At 38.0% G+C, this 18,481-nt stretch overlaps 1 protein-coding gene across 1 annotated transcript in view; it reads left to right on the top strand.

The window, feature by feature from the left end:
- The window catches only part of ST3GAL3 (ST3 beta-galactoside alpha-2,3-sialyltransferase 3), a 3,995,325-nt gene that overhangs the window by 931,930 nt on the left and 3,044,914 nt on the right, over positions 1 to 18,481 (top strand). The gene's annotated exons all lie outside the window — the stretch shown is intronic.

Below are 18,481 nucleotides of genomic sequence, written 5' to 3'. Positions count from 1 at the left end.
AATTCTCTGGAGTCTACTTGGGGTATAAAAATATCTATGTAAACATTTCCAGGCAAAAATCCTAAATCTTCTAGATTTTGTTGCGTATTTGGGAGACATACATATATTCTCCCATTGTTTCTTTGTGAATTGCATATCCAATGTCCCTTCCAATCATTTCTAACCTCCTTTGCTTGATTCTTAATTATTGTGCAATATTTTATATGCTCTGCTAATTATTCATTTTTAATGGCAGCTTCTGTTCTAGATTCTAAAAACTCTACCAGTGCTGGTCTTTCCTTTAGGACCCCCCCTATTTCTTTCTCTTTGCTTATACTCTGATATCAATCCCTGATAGGGAAGCATACCACTCAACTGTACAGGCCAATTACGTGAATTTTTTCCCCGGGGAAAAATGTGCTTGGCTGTCATCGGGGATTTGCCATTTTCCCCGATATAGAGCGATCTTGGAGTTGGTATATTTAGTTAGGGGGTTGTGGGAGGCAAATCCTCCCAAGTCAGGGTTTTTGGTTTTCTGTAAAATTCCAGAGGATTGAAGTCACTAAATAATGCCCAAATAATGACATATATTTACATTTCAGACTTCATATCATTCAGAAAATGCATGCTAACACAAATCCTGTTATTCTGTCAGCTTTCTAAATTTATAAAAGCAATACGTAAAATCTGTTCCTGTTTTTGGGCCTTTGTCCCCTGATTATTTTAGCCTTTGTCCAGATTTCATGCGTTAAGAGGTTGAGAGGTATGTAGGGAAGGCACTCTGATATCAATCCCTGATAGGGAAGGCAATCTCCAGCTTGCACTCCAAATAAATTCGTGGTGTCTTCCCATTCTATCATCTTTCCCTCTCTAGTTATTTGCTCCCAATACCTTGGTTCCTTTGCCAGTTTTCTCCAATAAATTCTGGCCCCCTCTTGCCTATTGTCTGTATCCCTAATTGCAGTCATGCCTATCGTCAGAATCTCCTTTCTTCATTTCCGTGTTGGTTTAGTTCTTAGAATAAACCACAAAAAAGCAAGCGAAATGACTCTATAAGAGCCGGCAACTTAAAATTGAACAAATTTAATAGACGTTAGCGCTTTCAGCGAAGTTAGTACTCCACCTTCTTCAGACAAACAAGAGAAATTCGTGACAAACACGTTTATAAATAATTACTAATGATTCAATAACTTCGCTGAAAGCACTAACGTCTATTAAATTTGTTTGTCCAATTTTAAGTTGCCGGCTCTTATAGAGTCATTTCGCTTGCTTTTTGTGGTTTCGTCTTGTGGATTATCTGGTTTGTGTTAGTTCTTAGAATACTTTCTGCTACTTTATGGCTATAATATTCTGCATGATTATTGTTATTCTCATTAAAGGCCTGCATCCAAAATCCCAGTGTCACCTTGTTTTTTGAGCTTCCCACATGTTTCATCACCATCCCTTTCCACTTTGAATTATAGTTTTCTGCTTGTGCTATGTATAGGAGTTTTAACTATGTAACTCTGAAATACCCCTTCAAATTGGGTAATCCCAATCTGCCCTGTTCCACTGGAAGAATCAGCTTATCCCCACTTGACTCTTGCCATCTGCTCCTCCCAGATAAAGTCCTTCAGCTCTTTATTAATTGCTATACACAACTTCTCCTCTAGTTGATAAAATATGCCTGACTTGTGTACAAGACTAAAGGGACTAAAAACATTTTAACTGCTTGTATCTTACTATCCATATCCATATAACAAAGCTTCCCATTTTCTTAATTTTTGTATTATCCTTTGTTTAGTCTCTTCCCACATATACTTAGCTGCCACTCCAGAATCATTTTTAATCCATACTCCTAAATATTTCATTTTTATTATGTCCCTATAAATATGGGTATTCCTGAACCAGTTCATGTGTGGGTACATAATTAACCACTGTTGCCTCTGTTTTATCTTCATTAATTTTGCATCCTGAAAAGATACAAAAATGTTCCACACCACTGTCATGTCTTTTTCTGGTTTTGTCAGGTGCAAAGTAATATCATCTGCAAATAAAGCCTGCTTTTCTTGACTACCATACCAATTATATCCTTGAATTTCTGAGTCCCTTATTTTCTTTGCCAATGGTTCTAAATATAATGCAAATAATACAGGGGAAAAAGGACACCCCTGCCTGGTTCCTCTGCTCAAGTAGAAATTATCAAAGAGGACCCCACCCACTTTAAGTTTTACCTCTGATCCCTCATATATTCTTCTAATTAACATTATATTTTTTTCAGGAAATGAAAATGCTCCATTGCCCTGCTCATAAGGTTCCAGCTTACTCTGTCAAATGCTTTCTCTGCATCAAGACCCACCACCAACAATGGTATTTTCTTATATTATGCTTACATCTGGATAATCAATGTTCTGTTAATTTTGTAAAATGTTTGCCTCCCCAAAACCACATTGATCCATGTCTATCAGTTTTGGCATTACGTTTGTCATTCTTTTAGCCATTATAGACATGGACACTTTATAATCATGGTTTAGTATTGAAATGGGCCTGTACGAAGCTGGATCTGATGGATCCTTACCCTCTTTAGGTATTATAGCTACCACTGCTTTCTTCCAGGATGGTGGTACTTCTCCTCCTCCTAAGATATTGTTAAACAAAACCTTCCAGATCTTTATCAGTTTTTCCCTCCTAGCTTCCAAACTTTCACAGGAATACCATCTATTCCTGGGGACTTTCCTGTAGATTGGTTATACATTACAATTTTTATCTCATCTTCTCCTATCCTAACTGTTAGTAATTGAGCTTCATCTACCTCTAACCTTGGCATATTTAATCCTTCCATAAACCTTTCCATTTGTATCTTTCTTGATTTCCATATTTCTCTGCTTTATAGAGACTCTTGTAGTATTTCTGAAATGCTTATAATACCTCTACACGATCTCATTACCTTCTTTGTTATAGGCTCCCTAAGTCTAGCGACAGCCCTTTTTACTTTCCGTTGCCTGAGTCATTGTGCTAAACGTTTTTGTGCTCTAGTGTTATTATCAAAAAAACTGTTGCTTAACAGCAATCTTTCTAAGCTTGTGCACATTACTGAAGTAATCCCTTATTTTCTGCTTAGCAATTTGCAGTTAATCCTATTCTTGTTCTGTGAGATTCCCCCTATTTAGCAATACATTCAAATGTGACAGTCTCTCTCTAAATAATTCTTATTACTTCTTAACCATAGCCCCTTTTCTTTTATTTCCACCCTATTTTTAAACTCAACCTTAATTTTATCCCACTCCCTAGCTATATTTTCAGAAGAAATTTCTATCCTAACACCTCCTGAATAATCTCCACTACCCATTCCTTAAATTCTTCTCTTTTCAACAGATAGGTGGGAAAGCGTCAGTGTCTCATTTTTATTTCATTACTCTGTGTTTTTATTTTAGTTATTATTGGTGGGTGATCTGAAATAGTTATTGGGTGGGTATTAAGAACTTCAGTTAAATGCAAATGTTCCTGTGAAATGTAAATTTTGTCTATCCAAGCCCAGTTTTTATATCTTGGGGAATAATATTTAAATTCACGCCAACTCCTATTACTGAATTCACATCTTCCATGCCAAATATTTTGATAAATTTCACAAAATATAGCCTCCTTTGTTATATTTTCCCTTCTGAGCACCCCAGACACATCTTCACTGCTGCAAATCAAGTTCCAGTCCTCATCTATATGTAATATTCCTTGCTGAAAACTGATTATTTCTCCCAGAATTTTCTTAAGCTCCATTACACCAGTTTTAGGTGGAATGTAAATACATGCTAGCGTAATCTTCCAGCCTTGCCAGTAGCCCCTTAGCACTACAAATCTGCTATTATTATATTTTATATCTTCTTCTATAACTATTGGAGCTCCTCTTGCAATTAATATAAGTACTCATATTTTCCTTTGCCCCAGGTATTCCACTGAATAACCAGCCTGAAAGCCTTTCTTTATCAAATTCACATGTTTGGTTATTTCTAACTGTGCTCCTGTAACAGAGCTATTTGCACTCTACATTTTTAAATATAGTTCACTACCCTTTCTTGCTTGTATTTATCTGTGAAGCCATTTACATTTAAAGACATTAAAGAAAGCATCATCATATTAAAAAGTTATTATTCCTACCTTTTATGTATAACACCTTTTTATTAAACTCCTAGTTCCAGCTTTTGTGTTACATGCATACACTGTTTCGCAGGTTGAACCTTTATACAGTTGTTTCTTGTCATATACTTTTGAACCTATGTTATATTTTATAAAACGTTTTGTTTTATTGAATGCCCTCAAACAAAAAATCAAACACACCTCCAATACCCCCCTAAAACCTATTAACTTAATACTAACACACAAAACTATGTGCACCTTCAAATTTTGAAGTTTTACCCTCCTAATAGGAACAGAAGTCCCAAACTAACAGCTCCACTCACACACTTGAGTTAACCTAAAAGAAAGGTCATCCATGCTAATATGCATCATGCTTCTGCTAAACTCTGATTGGTTTTGTCTTATCTTTATAGCTCTCCCAGTTGGGAAAATCCCTGAATGTTTTCAGAGAGCATTAACTACCTTGGGAAAGCCCCTGAATCTTTTCAGAGAACATTACCTACTTTGGGCTAACTCATGAATGCTTTCAGAGAACATTATCTCTTAGCCAATTTCTCTTTTCTTTTTTTCCCCTCAGCTAATCACTCTCCACCAGACTGTAGCCAGTTTCTCTTTATCAGATTGTCTTCATGGAGACAGTTTCTCTTTAGCAGATTGTTTCCATGGAAACCTGAAGACCAGCTGCAGAATTGTTACTGAACTTACATGTATTTGCTAGGAAAAAACACCTCATAATATTCAATGTTCTTTTTTGTTTACTTTCTGTCTCTTAAACCTTGTTAATAAATCAATCTATGGTCTTTAATCTAGTCATTACCACATGCAAGAATGAGAAAAAGTACATTAATGTTTCCTTTTCATGCTTTTTAACCAGGCTTTTTTATACATTGCAGTGCCTACATTTCATAAAACTGAACAAGAAGAGAGAGAGAAGGGAGAAAGAAAAGAAAAAAAAAATACAACTACAACTTCACCTATTTACAATCACCATTACACTTAGAAATAACTGAAAAAACTTTATAGCATGTAAAGAACACCACATGCTACAAAACTGGTACGATTTAAGAAAAAAATATTTACTTACAGTTAACTTTCTCCCGCCCCAAAGCACTTTTCTGAACATTAATGACATGAAGTAGGGCATACGGTTTAGAGTCTCTCACAAGTCCAACTAACTCTGAAAAAGTCCAATATTTCCAGATTTTCCTGTTCTGTCATATTTCACAAATATAGTTACTGCATTGTAATCCTATATTAAGTTACTGGTTTTATTACTCTTCATCTCTGAAATCCTGTCTCTGCTTCATTTCCAATGTACTCTTGGTTCTTCTAGTCAACTCATGTGCTCCCTTCCTTCTCTACAAAATTTTCCATTGAAAATTTTGAAAAGGTTTCACAGGTACTTTATTACCATAAGAACAAGAATCAGAATCTCCTCTTTCACATCTTACTTTTTGTTGGACAAACTTTTGTATTTCTTCCTTAGTGTGTACTTCATCAAAAAAATATTTTGTTCCTCCAGGGAAGAATACCCTGAAGACCGCTGGGTACAGCTGTTTGAATCTCACACCTGCATCTCCACATTCCCTGAATAGTGGAATAAATTTGCTCTTATTCTGTCTGGTGTACAATGAGTAATCATTCTCCACAAACACTCTGCTGTCTCCTACCTTTAGTATTTTGTTCTTCTGCAACAGTTTTGACAGAATCAACTCCTTCTGCTAGTAGGATTGCATCTTTACTATTAAAGGACTAGGTTGCTTTCTTATAGCCAAGTTTGGAGTATACACACAATGTGCCCTTTCAACTAACAGCTCCTGCTGTGGATTACTAGTTCAGTTGCTTATTTGTGCTTTCATAAAATTAATGCACTCTGTTCCTTCCAGCTTCTCTGGTATAGCTGAAAATCTCAGTTTTTCCCTACATACTCTGTCCTATAATTCTATTATTTTTGAAACATCTCTTTCTGAGCAGCCTCATATTCAGACAGCCTTTTCTTTATTTCAACCTCTGATTGTTGTAGCTTTATCATTTCATCTGAATATCTATTTAAAACTTCTTCCATTTTCCCAGCCTTTTGTTGCTTGAGTTGATATACTCCATCAGTATTTTGTTTATTTTAATGAGGTCTGTATGTAGTTGTCTTATATGTTCCTGTAGGTTACTGGAAGTCATGTCTGACGGTTGCATTGCTTTTTGCTGAACAGCTGTAGAAGTCTCCCTGGTCAGTGTTTCTTTCTCAGTTTTTGTAGCTGATTTTTTCCAGGTCTTCTGAATTTCTTTATTCCTGGCATCTAGGCAGTGCACTTACTAGTCAGTTTCTGGAATTTACCAGTAAACACAAGTCTACTGGCCTCTGCTGAGTTTCTGTTTTCACACTGTGAAAGCTAGAAATAAGCTGTTACTCAAGGTGCAGCCATCTTGGAAGTCCCATGAACAATTACTTTCATTATTTAAAAATAACTTATGGTTTCTTTGCTATGTAACTCACTATCTGCTAAAGAAATAAACTCAGAGTGCCTGCACTTCTTACGTTAACTTTTATTTTTAATTAAAGCTCTTTTTTCTTTATATAACTTTCTCTTTAACCTGTAACCCATTATAGTTTTTCTATCAATACTATCATTGTTCAAATTAGATATAATTGGTGAATGAGTATTGCTAGTGATACACTTGTCCTTTATCTTACAAACTTCAGTCCACCAATCATTAATAAATTTCTTTAAGGAGTATAAAAGCCATACCATAATGGCACAGGCAAACATCATCACTCTCAGTTGTTCAATGTGTATTCATCATTCTCATTGCATCCACAGTCCAGCATGGTTCAGCCTGTTCCAGAGTTCAGAACAGATAAGTACCCAGTTAGGGACTTTTCCTATTGCTTCTTTTGAGGTAGTTGGTAAATTTTGAGTAGACTTACACTCAGTTCATTTGATATCTGACTAAGCATTAGAGCATGCCTGGGTTTTAAAATGGTAGACACTCTTCTGGTGGTAGATTGTTCGGGTCTATATTAGATGAGCGACCGTTCCGATGTTCAAATCATAGATGGTCGACATCATATGATCGAACATCGGAAAGGTCGAAGGTGAAAGTCAACGTCTTTTCACACGCAGAAAGGGAAATTTTCCCTTTCTGCACTGAAGTGCGTTCTTGGAGTTAGTATATTTAAGTAGGTGGGGTGTGAGGGGTGCAGGGGGGCTTGCCCCCTGTTCAGAGTGGTAAGGTAAGTTTTTTTTTTTTTTTTAAATTTTATTATATAGTCAATGTTTAAAACTTCGCTCATATGAGTTCACTCATGTGAGGTTCGAAGTTTTGAAACTTCGACTATATAATATAGACCCGATTGTTCACAAAGACCTCCACATTTGTTATGTATTCTGCCTAGGTCTAGAACATGTTGTCAAGAACTGCAGGGTCTGTCATTGATTTACCCAGCACGTAAAACTCTGAGAAGTAGGCAGTGTTTCCTCCCAAAATACTTGGATCAGAAAAAGTTTGAGGCCTACAGCTGCTCCACCATGGCATCCTAGAATTTCATCCTAAACCTCTGATGCTTCTCTAGAAAGAAGCAAGTTAAGGCAAAGGTAGAAAGGGATACAGGTAATGCGTCTTTGGCATCCAATAATTTGTCATGGCTCCAAGATGTAGGCCCAAGTGAAGTGCTCTTTCCACCCTTAGACTTTATATCTCAGAGTTTTGAATTTTCTTTTGGAGGCCAGCACACCAAGGAAGCAGGCAGATCTTACTGATGCAATGACAGTCATTCAGTTTCAGAATAGATGCCCCACTGCGGATGCCCATGGCCAAAGGACACTTAATCATTTTGGAAGGGGAGGATGGGCAGCTCACTAAATTGGTAAGGGAGGACATAGCTGTGCATGAGGTAGAAGTCTGTATACCCCATACACACATCTGAACCTCCAAGTTCCCATTAAAAAGATTTATCCCTAAAGCTATGAGAAGTAGGCCACATTTCCTGCAAAACTACTTGGATAATAAACAACTTTTAGGCAATCCTTGACAATATGTTCCAAATTTAAGCAAATATTTTATTCTCAGACTTCACCTTTAACTTTTTACTACAACAATTAACAGGAATAAGTTACAATACCTTCCGTTTGATAAGCATTATGTTACTTACATGTAGTAACCAAAAAATAGTGTTAAAATAAATGAAAGGACCAACAAACCACAGTAAAAAGCATCAATCCAATGTGATCCGCAACCACATGGCCCATCAAGACGTAACTAATCCTACCGATAAGTTATGTTCTGCTAAGTTATTATTGTTAGCGTTATTTACAATTAATGCAAAACATTTTAGAACTCATGGTACAGAAGCTACAAATGAAATTTTATTTATTTATTTTTTTAACTTTTTTTTAACTACCTAGGCTATCATGGAACCAGCTACCAGTCCTTTATCCGTACGTTTCCAAACACTTCAACCTGTGCATTCCTTTGAGGACAAGGGTTGGGTTGGGTTTGGTACAGCCATTAAGGATATGCTGCTGCATAGTTCTCCTTTCAGGCCACCTCCCTATCATCATGAGTTCAGGGACTCTCCCAGATGTCAGGACTACCCCAGCCAGGATTGCCAAGAACAAAGCCCAGTTGCATAATAGCTCAGTATCATACTAGATGATCAAGACAATCACTGTTGTAGTGCTATTTCCCCCAACATCCTCTCAGTCTGTGTTTTGTCATACTGGGGTGAGATGAGGGCACCCTATACCTATGCTTACTTCAAGCGTCTTCAGCTGCTCTGCCCTCAATGAGTGGGTATATTTGCAATGTAAAAGTAAAGGCCACACCACTGTTTTGTACCGCTTACTTTTCTGCTTCTTTGGCATTCGTCTGTCATATACTGCACCTGACACTTTGTGACAGTTGGCTGCAGCCCCCTAATTCTAGATTTAAGCTTCTCATTCATATCTGTTCTCTTGAACTTCACCACTCAGTTATCTGAAGCTGTTAATCTGTTTCACTCTTTCCACTTATCTCATTTTTCCACTTATTCTGATTTCCTGAATTTGTTGCCATGACCACTGTCTTGTACCGCACCCAGTTTCATTCCATGTGGCTTGAGTTTTACATTCTCTTCCCATATCATTAACTGAAGTTTCTTTTCAGAGTCTGCTTGTAGTGAAGCTTTGTCTGCATACAGCAGCTTTGTTCATCTGCCTCTTGGAACCCTTTTGCTGCAACAGTCCATTACCAGTATGAGCAGGAGTGGGTTCAAAGCTGAACCCTGATGCACATCCACTCCCGCTGGTAGCCCCTCTATGACTGAATGTGCTTGCATCTTTGAGTTCTCATATATAGCCTTCAAACTATGGGAAATCAGCTTTCGTGGGATCTGGTCATATGTTTTCTGTATGTCTAGCAATGGCCATATTGACTCTTTTCTCATTGCCAGGTTATTTCCCACTATAGAACTGTCTTACTGAATCATTTGGGAAAAAAAAACAGCTGTGTGGTGTGAGGTAAAAATATTATTTCTTTTTTAATTTAATTTGGTTTTCAGTATATAAATTTCACATAGTAAAGAGGTTTGATATTGTTTTTTTTAATGAAAGGGCAAATATATATTCTAAAAATATCTAACCATAACTAAAATTAAAGTTTATAGGAGCCCCAACAGAAGTAGCTTGTGTCCCCTGACATATGTAATTGAGTCAGGTACTCCATGTGGATTTAAAAACATCAAAGACTTTTGGAAGAATAATGTCAGAAAATCAGAGAACACTTGAGAGTGATCCCCCCGCAGGGAACTGTATTTAAAGGATATTCCATATGTTGTGTCTTTCGGCTTTTTCCGGTTAGGGGTCGCCACAGCGGAACTCCGGTCCGCTAATGACTGGCAGTAGATTTTTTACATGCTGAGTTGCCAGCCCTGATGCACAACCTTCAATGAAGGTATGCCCATTCAAGCATGTCTCCACACAGAATACGTTCTAGCTGAGAATCTACCAGGACAACGTCTTACTGTGAGGCGACAACGCTACCGCAGCACCACCACTGCAGTACATATATTTTTTACAAATTCAGGGGCAGGAATAACAAGGTTGGAATGTCTGAAACATAATTAAAATAAATTAAAAGCCCCTTATAATAAACCCAAAATGTCAGTGGAGCAACAAAATTTGCTAACCTGGGGTGGTAAATGACCAGAAGGACATCTAAAAAACATCAGCTTCTTGTACTTAAATGTCACTATACAGGACAATGTTGCACTGTCAAGGATAATTCACTATGTGGCTATATTTCATAAATCAACAACTCCATATCAAAGGTTATGTTTCCTTTTCAGCCACTCTGCCAAAAACAGTAGATTACTCTCTACAGGAAAGGCGAAGCAGGTATCTCTGGTAGAAGAAAGTATCTTAGAGTCTTCTTCAAAGACTGAACGTAGCGGGACCATTTGACTCACCAGCAGAAGGATGCAGCAGCAACATTACAGCAGGCCTTGTACCACAGTATAGCAGTGAATTCAGGGCTAGGTCATAGGTTGAAGCTTTCAGTTTATTGATCAGTCCTTGTTCTCATCGTCATGCATGCTATTGATTTAGGTTTGTAGGTAAATACTAGGCAACCAGTCTGTAAACTATTACATGCTTGGCCAAAATAACCAGACAGTAACCAAAGGTAAGAATTAAACCTGTACCTTGTATCTCTGAGGTAAACACTTTAACCACTATGCCAGTCTCCCAAACCTTAGGTTTGGGTAGAGAGTACGTGAGACCTCTGATACAAGTGCACAAAAGTAAATTAAGAATAGTTCAGTTCAGTTTTCATTATATGGTGAGACGTTTAACAATTTTGGAGGATCCTGGAATTCAGCCACTGCCCTTCATGTTGACATCAATCAGTTGAGATGGTTTAAGCACCTTATGAGGATGCCCCCTAGATGACTCCCTTCACAGCTTTAACAAAGCTGTTTGGTGCCACAAGCAATGCCTTTTTTTGGTGCACCTCCCAAAATTAATTTTGTTTTTACAGATTGGTTTTTCAGTGACCTTCTCACTTATTGTTTTAGTTTGTTGTTTGGGATATTTTTGCAGTGACCCTAATGATAATGGACATCAGCTGGGTATAACAGCCCTGTGTTTCTTATGCTTAGTCAAACACTCTGCTTGTGCTGTGCTGATGAGGTCATAACAAGGCCGAAATATGCATATCCACAGCTAGTGGGGTTTGGCTTTATTGGCCTGAAATTGTCCACTAAAATGACGAAACAAGTCATGGGCATTCAGAATCACCAATTAGCTGAAACACCTGATGTTCATAAGGGTCATTTGCATATATCCCATGTAGAGGTTTTGGGAGGTCACTCAGTGGAGGTTCTAGCTTTGCTGGAGTTTTCATTTTGTTTTTACAGATTGGTTTTTCAGTGACCTTCTCACTTACTGCTTTAGTTTGCACCTCCCAAAATGGAAAATAGTTCAGATATTTTATTTTTATAATAATATTTTTTTGCAATGCTATTAAAATCAGGAAGCAAAAAAAAATCAGAAAGCTCTTGTAATGCATAATATTTCTGTACAACATTTAGAACCTTTTAGCAACACCTTCTGCTATTCTTGAGCAGATATATAAAGTTCCATACTACTGTTCCTTACACAGACTGTCATTTGAGTAGTCACATCATTGTGGCTGAAAAGTGTTAGTACTGACCTACTGAATTCTCAGAATGTTTGGGCAAAAGAAAGAGCTGTTGTGCATGTGCATAATGGCTTTTTGCAGTACTTTTGAAACACCTCTTGCTAAACTTGAGCAAATAGCTACATTCATTATTTGTAGAGTTCCTTATTTTCTTCCTTCCTGTCATTTAAGCAGCCACAAGATTACAGCTACTTAATTGACTACTGGTATTTTTCTACTCCAATCAGGAAATGATCAGTGTGCTTCTTTTCATGCCTGCTAACAACTTGAACAGGGGCACCCTTTTCTCTTCACCTCACCATTAGTACAACTTTGTCTGCCAATGGAGCTGTGCCAGGCATAACGGAAGGAGGTATAGGGTCCACCTAGGAAATGTTGAAGGAATTATATCTTTTTGTCTGGAAATGGCTGAGGATCCCACAGGATTTAATGAAAGAGGCTATTGCTGAAGATAGGGAAGCCTATCCTAATCTGTTCAGCTTGTTACTCACCCTCACCAACACCAAACATTAACTGATAAATGAGTGATTAAACATATAGTAGTTTATGCTGAAATAGTAGTAGTAGTAGTGGATATTGGGAGTGCATCTGCCACTAACTGTGAGTTACTTCTTTACCATTCGTTTTCTGGAGTCCAGCCTCAATTTTTGCAGTACCCAGTAAATAATGTCATACAAGTAAAGTGCCTGCTGGGTCATGGCTGAATAAGGTTATTTAACCAACCCACTCATTCACTTAGAGGTGAAAGAAAGAAAAAAATAAAATAGAAAATATAAATATTGGCCTTGGTATTCTAACTAAAAATGAGACATTATGTTGGTGTATTCAGTTTGCTATATACTATGATGCTTTCAGTACAAGTAAGGTAACTGATATAAATGAGTTTAAATTAATTTTACTTTTTTGTTACTGGGTAAGTGACCTGGTTATTCAAAGACCCTTCACAGCTATCACCCAAACCACAAGGGTATGGGTAAATGAATTCTACATTTTCAGTTTAGAGTAGCCATTCAGCCTTCATGATTTGAGGATGCACGATGAAGCTACAGAACCTATGTAGACACAAGATTAACATGCATTCTCTGATCAGTTAATAATCAGTTCTTTGGATTAAACCCAACAACCTGGAGCTGTAATGCAAATAGGGTCAATATAATTTCATTGAAAACTCATTTCATTGAATCTTAATTCATTGACACATATTCACTGAAATCTCACTTCAATGAAAACCCAATTCACTGAAAGCTCACTTCACTGAAAACCCATTTCACTGAAACTCATTTCATTGAAAGGTATTTATGGCCTTTTCCACACTGTTGTGCGATCCTGGAGTTAGTATATAAAGTAAGGGGGGATGTGGGGGGCACAGCCCCCACATTGGTGGGTGTGGGGAGCATAGCCCCCCACATATTGTAAATATTTTAGAGCATATAGATGGATACTTACAAGTGTAATGAAAGAATTCTTCCAGAAGACAACATAACCAATTTATGTGAGGGGCTTCGCCCCCACACCCCCCGAATGTAGGGGGCTGTGCCCCCCACACCACCCCTTACTTTATATACTAACTTCAGGATCACATAACAGAAGGGCATAGGCCATATATACCTTTCAATTAAATGAGTTTCAGTGAACTGGGTTTTCAGTGAAGTGAGCTTTCAGTGAATTGAGTTTTCAATGAAGTGAGCTTTCTGTGAATATGTGTCAATGAATTAAGCTTCAATGACATGAGTTTTCAATGAAATTATATAGACCCCGCAAATACCTTAACCACTGAGCCAGTGTGCAGTGCAGGTCTTTCCAATTTGGATGTATCTGTACAGCTTTTCAGACTTCTGTGATGAAAAGTATCAAGCCATACTTAATGGCTTCAAATGTTGCAGTGTCCCATGCATATGAAATCTGTAATTTCATGATAAACGTAAAAACTACTGTAACAAATAATACAAATCAACATAATACTAAATAAGTACCATCCCAAAATCCATATTAATATAATTCCAGTATATAAAAAGTGACCATGATTTATAGCTTTTCCTTCTGATTCTTCAAGATAAAACTTGACAACTATGCAACACATGAGCTTCCATGCTTTCTTAGGAAAGTGCTACTTTGATTTAAATGTAGAGGTCAAGTGAAAATCTGTTTGAATATGGAATCAGCTTGTGCGTTTTTCCAAATTACAACAAAATCACAAAATCTACACTAGCACATTATGGTATCAACTGACAAGTTTTAAACCACCATTAGGGAAACTACCATAAAAAATTTCTCCAAAGCCAACTTCACGCTTCTTAAGACAAAAGTGGCAAACTTCACGACACCCATGCAGATGGACAATAGAGGTCCGACTGCTGAATCCTACACAATTGCACTTTTTAAGCACTTACATGAGTGCATGGATCGTGCTATCCTTAACAGAACCAAGATGCTATCCTCCAAAAATGAAGCCAACCTGGTGGTCCCCTACCATAAATAAACTCTACAACAGAAGAAAGAAACTGTTGCAAAAAAGAGAAAAATCCCATGATTGGAGGAACTCTCTGGTCAGCCTCAGTAAGAAGCTAAGATCCCTCATAAAATCCTCCAAAGCTAGTTATGAAAACAAAATTGGCACTGATTCTAAAGACAACCACAAAGCATTCTATAGCTATGTCAAGAATCTCAATGGCAACATTCAGATCTGCTCTGAGTTACAGCACAATTGCACTAAATATACAGAACCAACTGATATTGCCAACATCCTGGCAGATAGATTTAGTGCTAACTTTACCCCCCCACCCCCTAAAGGGCCCATCTCTATACCAGAAGAATGCAAAGTTCCTGTAATCACGGCTGCACAGGTAAAAACCACACTCTCCAAAGCCAAGAACGCAGCATCCATCGGACCTGACAACATCCCAGGCTGTGTTCTACATGGACTACAGAATGAACTGGCACCCCACCTAAGTACCATGTTCAATCATAGCCTCACCACAGGCTTTGTGCCCACTGAATGGTGCACAGCAACGGTTATTCCACTCCACAAAGGGGGATCCACCACTTACCACCCCATTAGCCTGACAAGCCTGGCCATGGAATGTATCATCATGGAACTTATAAACAAAGACATTGGCAATCTCAAAACTCTGGACCCCACCCAGTTTGGGTTTGTAAAAGACAGATCATGTCTCCTAAACCTGATAGACTTCTTTGAAGCAGTCACCAAAGCCGTAGACAAGGGTAAGGTGGTTCACACAGCCTATCTAGATCTCCCCAAAGCTTTTGACACCATCCCCCAGTCTGGAAATATAGATAAACTCACTAAACTAGGTATAAATCCCTATGTCTCAAGATGGGTTGCCAACTGGCTCACTGACAGAACTCACACTGTGAAAGTAGCAGACTCCAAATCTAACCTTGGACCAGTGACAAGTGGAGTACCACAATGTTCAGTCCTGGGTCCTCTTCTGTTTGGTATCTACTTCTCTGAAGTACAGGCTAACACAGAAGGTCTTTAGCTAATGAAGTTCGCAGATGACTGCAAACTAGGAGCCATAACTGAAACTCCTAACGATGTAGACATCATACAAAAGGGCCTCACTGAGACAGATGCCTGGTGTCAAAGCCATGGCCTCAAGCTCAATGCCAAAAAGTGCATTGTCATCCCCTTTGGTAAGAACTCTGTACCCATAGGCGGTAGTAGACTTAACACTGAAAGTGCGATAAGAGACCTTGGGACACAGATGGACATTAGTCTCTCCTTTGATAATCACATCACCACAGTAGTCAGGAAATCCTTCTACATGGCACACCTCATCACAAAACGTTTCTCATCCAGGAAAAAGGTGGTCATTGTTCCACTCTACTCATCACTCATTAGACCCATTATAGAGTACAATGCCCCTTTTGGTATGTACCTCACAAGACTTCTACAACAACTGGAAAGGCTGCAGAAATACCTCACAAAGAGGATTACTGGCCTCAAACAGATGCCCTATGCAGACCATCTCAGAAATCTCCAGCTTTACTCCGTCATGTATCACCTACTCAGAGTCGATCTCTGCCTAACATAAAAAGCTATGTCAAACCCGGAGCTGTTGGACATGCTCCACTTAAAGAAATCCCAATCCCTCTGAGCTACATGCTCAAGGAACCTAAACCTTGTCACCACAATAAACAGAACATGCTGGAGAGATAGATTCCTGTCCCACAGACTTTCCATACTCTGGAACAAACTACCTATCTATATCAAAGTTCCTCATTAGCACTCTTCAAGAAAAATCTTGATTGAATGGGAAATAGGAAATTCACCCGGGGGAACACTTCTGTGGCTCTGCTCGACAGTGGCACAGAAAAATAATTTTCCTGGGTGGCAAAAGCCAGGGTACCTTTTTGGCTAGGCTTTTATAGGCCCTAGGGCCAATAGCCTAGTACCTACCTATGAACCTATGAAAATTATCTTCATGGTCAAAAGCCAAGTGATATCATAAATATGCATGTAACATACCAGAATCATTTACTCCTTTCTAAAAAGTCTCCAGAAAGAAGTATAAACTTAGTTTTAGGTAGATTCATATGGTTCTTTAACATGTCTTTTAGACCAGGCTACTAAATGAAAAAAATAACCTGTCAGAAAATGGATTTGGAATGCTTATATACCATTACTACTGTTGAGTCTTTGCAATGACTGCAAAATTACTTCAAATGTTTCAAACTTGTCTGTGACAAGGGTGAGTGGGAGGAAGGAGAGGTGAGAGAAGGGGCATTATTTGTTTTAAAGATCAACCCTCTGTTACTGACATGAGGGCATATCTGCCCCCACACCACTTCCAGCAGGAAATGAAAGACGTGGGGGTAAATATGAGGCACTGGACAATTACAAAATGATCTCTAATATGGCATTAGTCTTTGATTTGAAAAGGTTATATGCTTCCCTACCTTTATACTCCTTCCACTGCTAAGCAGTCTTTCCTTTCTGATTGTGCCACATTTGGTCTTTTTTTTCAGCAGCTGTGAATCAGGCCCTTTGGGATGCCAGACCTAAGAGCATATATACTGTCAGCTGTACTTGTAGAGATATCCCTGACCACAAAGCAAATTTAATGGCATGAGAAGTTCTTAGCTTGACTGACAGATACATAAGTCCAAGAGTATTACTAGAGTTTGGGGACTCCCATCATAATTAATGGAGTCACTGGGCACAAAAAATGTTAAACTGTGTGTCAAAACATTAACAGAATTGATGACCCCAGCAAGATTAAGAAAATCAAGAATCTAGCAGAGTTAACAAAATCATGCTATACCAATGTTATTAACCAAGTAAGCCTGCCCCAGCAGAATTAATGGAAGCAGGAGACTAGAGCAGTTTAAGACTCACAGCAGAAGTAACAGATGCAGGGGCTCTAGTGGGCTTAATGCAGTGAAGGGACTCCAGGCTTACAGACTCTCAGACTCCCAATAAACTGGACAAAATCATAAAGTACTGCTTCCTGAGTTACATATCCGGAGCTGTGTTCTCGAAAATGTTTTCAATTAAACCAGATATATGTAGCTGGAATGTAAGGAGGCAGCTGTAATTCTAGTGTTCGGAGTTTTGTTCTGTTTCATCCACTATTAACCATACAACATATTAAATACAGAAAATCTTGTCCTACCCTTTGGTGTTTTTACATATTTTAACAAGAATATCAAAATAAGATCATGTAGTCTGACTGCAAACTCACCATTGCAGAAGAAAGCCCACAGTGACTGTAAGATGCACCAGTTTTTAAACCAGATTATGCATCTGAATGTGCAAAGCCTAAAATATGAACATGCATTATTCAATCTAATTATTACGACAGCTAGTAATTATTCTTACAGAATAAATAGAGAGTTTTCATGTATATACTGTCAGTTCATATATACCAGCCAACAATGCATGCTTAATCTCCTGATCCAGTTGTAATTCTATCAAATTAAACTCACTGTACAGAAACAGGGTATTTCTTAGTGGTATAAAGATACCTAGAATATGTAAAATTAACCTTAGCTAGACTCGTACAGGAAAAAACTTGGCAAAACAAAGAATTCTACATAATGGTTCAAAATGTGAATGAATCTATCCTTTCAAAGCTTTGATTAGTATTATGAAGGAAACCGTTTCAGATGTGATCTCTGATATGACTATTGGAATGCCACTAACCTACTAGAAAAACTATGTCTGTGGAATAAATAACTATGTCTGTGGAATAAATACAGCATATATTGGGGTGGCAGACTGGTGCAGTGGTTAACATTGTCACCTCAAAGCAAGAGGTTCTGTGGTTCGATGGTTGGCTGGGGTGCCTTTGTCCTCCCTGCATTCATGTGGGTTTCCTCCTACATGCCAAAGATGTGTCTGGAGCATTTCTCCTCAGGCTTCCACTGAGAATAGGCTTTGTCCTAGTCATACATTCGTGGTCAACAAATGTTAAATATATAAATATATATATATATATATATATATATATATATATATGTGTGTGTGTGTGTGTGTGTGTGTGTGTAGCAATAACAGGTTTCTGTTACAAGAGATAACCTTCTCTAATAGACAACCATGTAAATAACTTTAGTTGCCACTTTTCATCTGCTGTAATACAATTAATGGAAACTTTGATTTCTCTGTGCTGTCAACTTTCTTCTTGATTTGTGTGCCATTCCTCAGTTTACAGCTTGTTGTATTGTTTTGTTTTATATAATACATTCTAGCCAGAAACTG

The sequence above is a fragment of the Protopterus annectens genome, chromosome 10.part0 (assembly GCF_019279795.1).
Source record: "Protopterus annectens isolate FY-2018-M chromosome 10.part0, PAN1.0, whole genome shotgun sequence".
NCBI lineage: Eukaryota > Metazoa > Chordata > Ceratodontiformes > Protopteridae > Protopterus > Protopterus annectens.
Note: the sequence above shows the minus strand (reverse complement) of the source record. Positions and strands in the feature narration are given on the sequence as shown.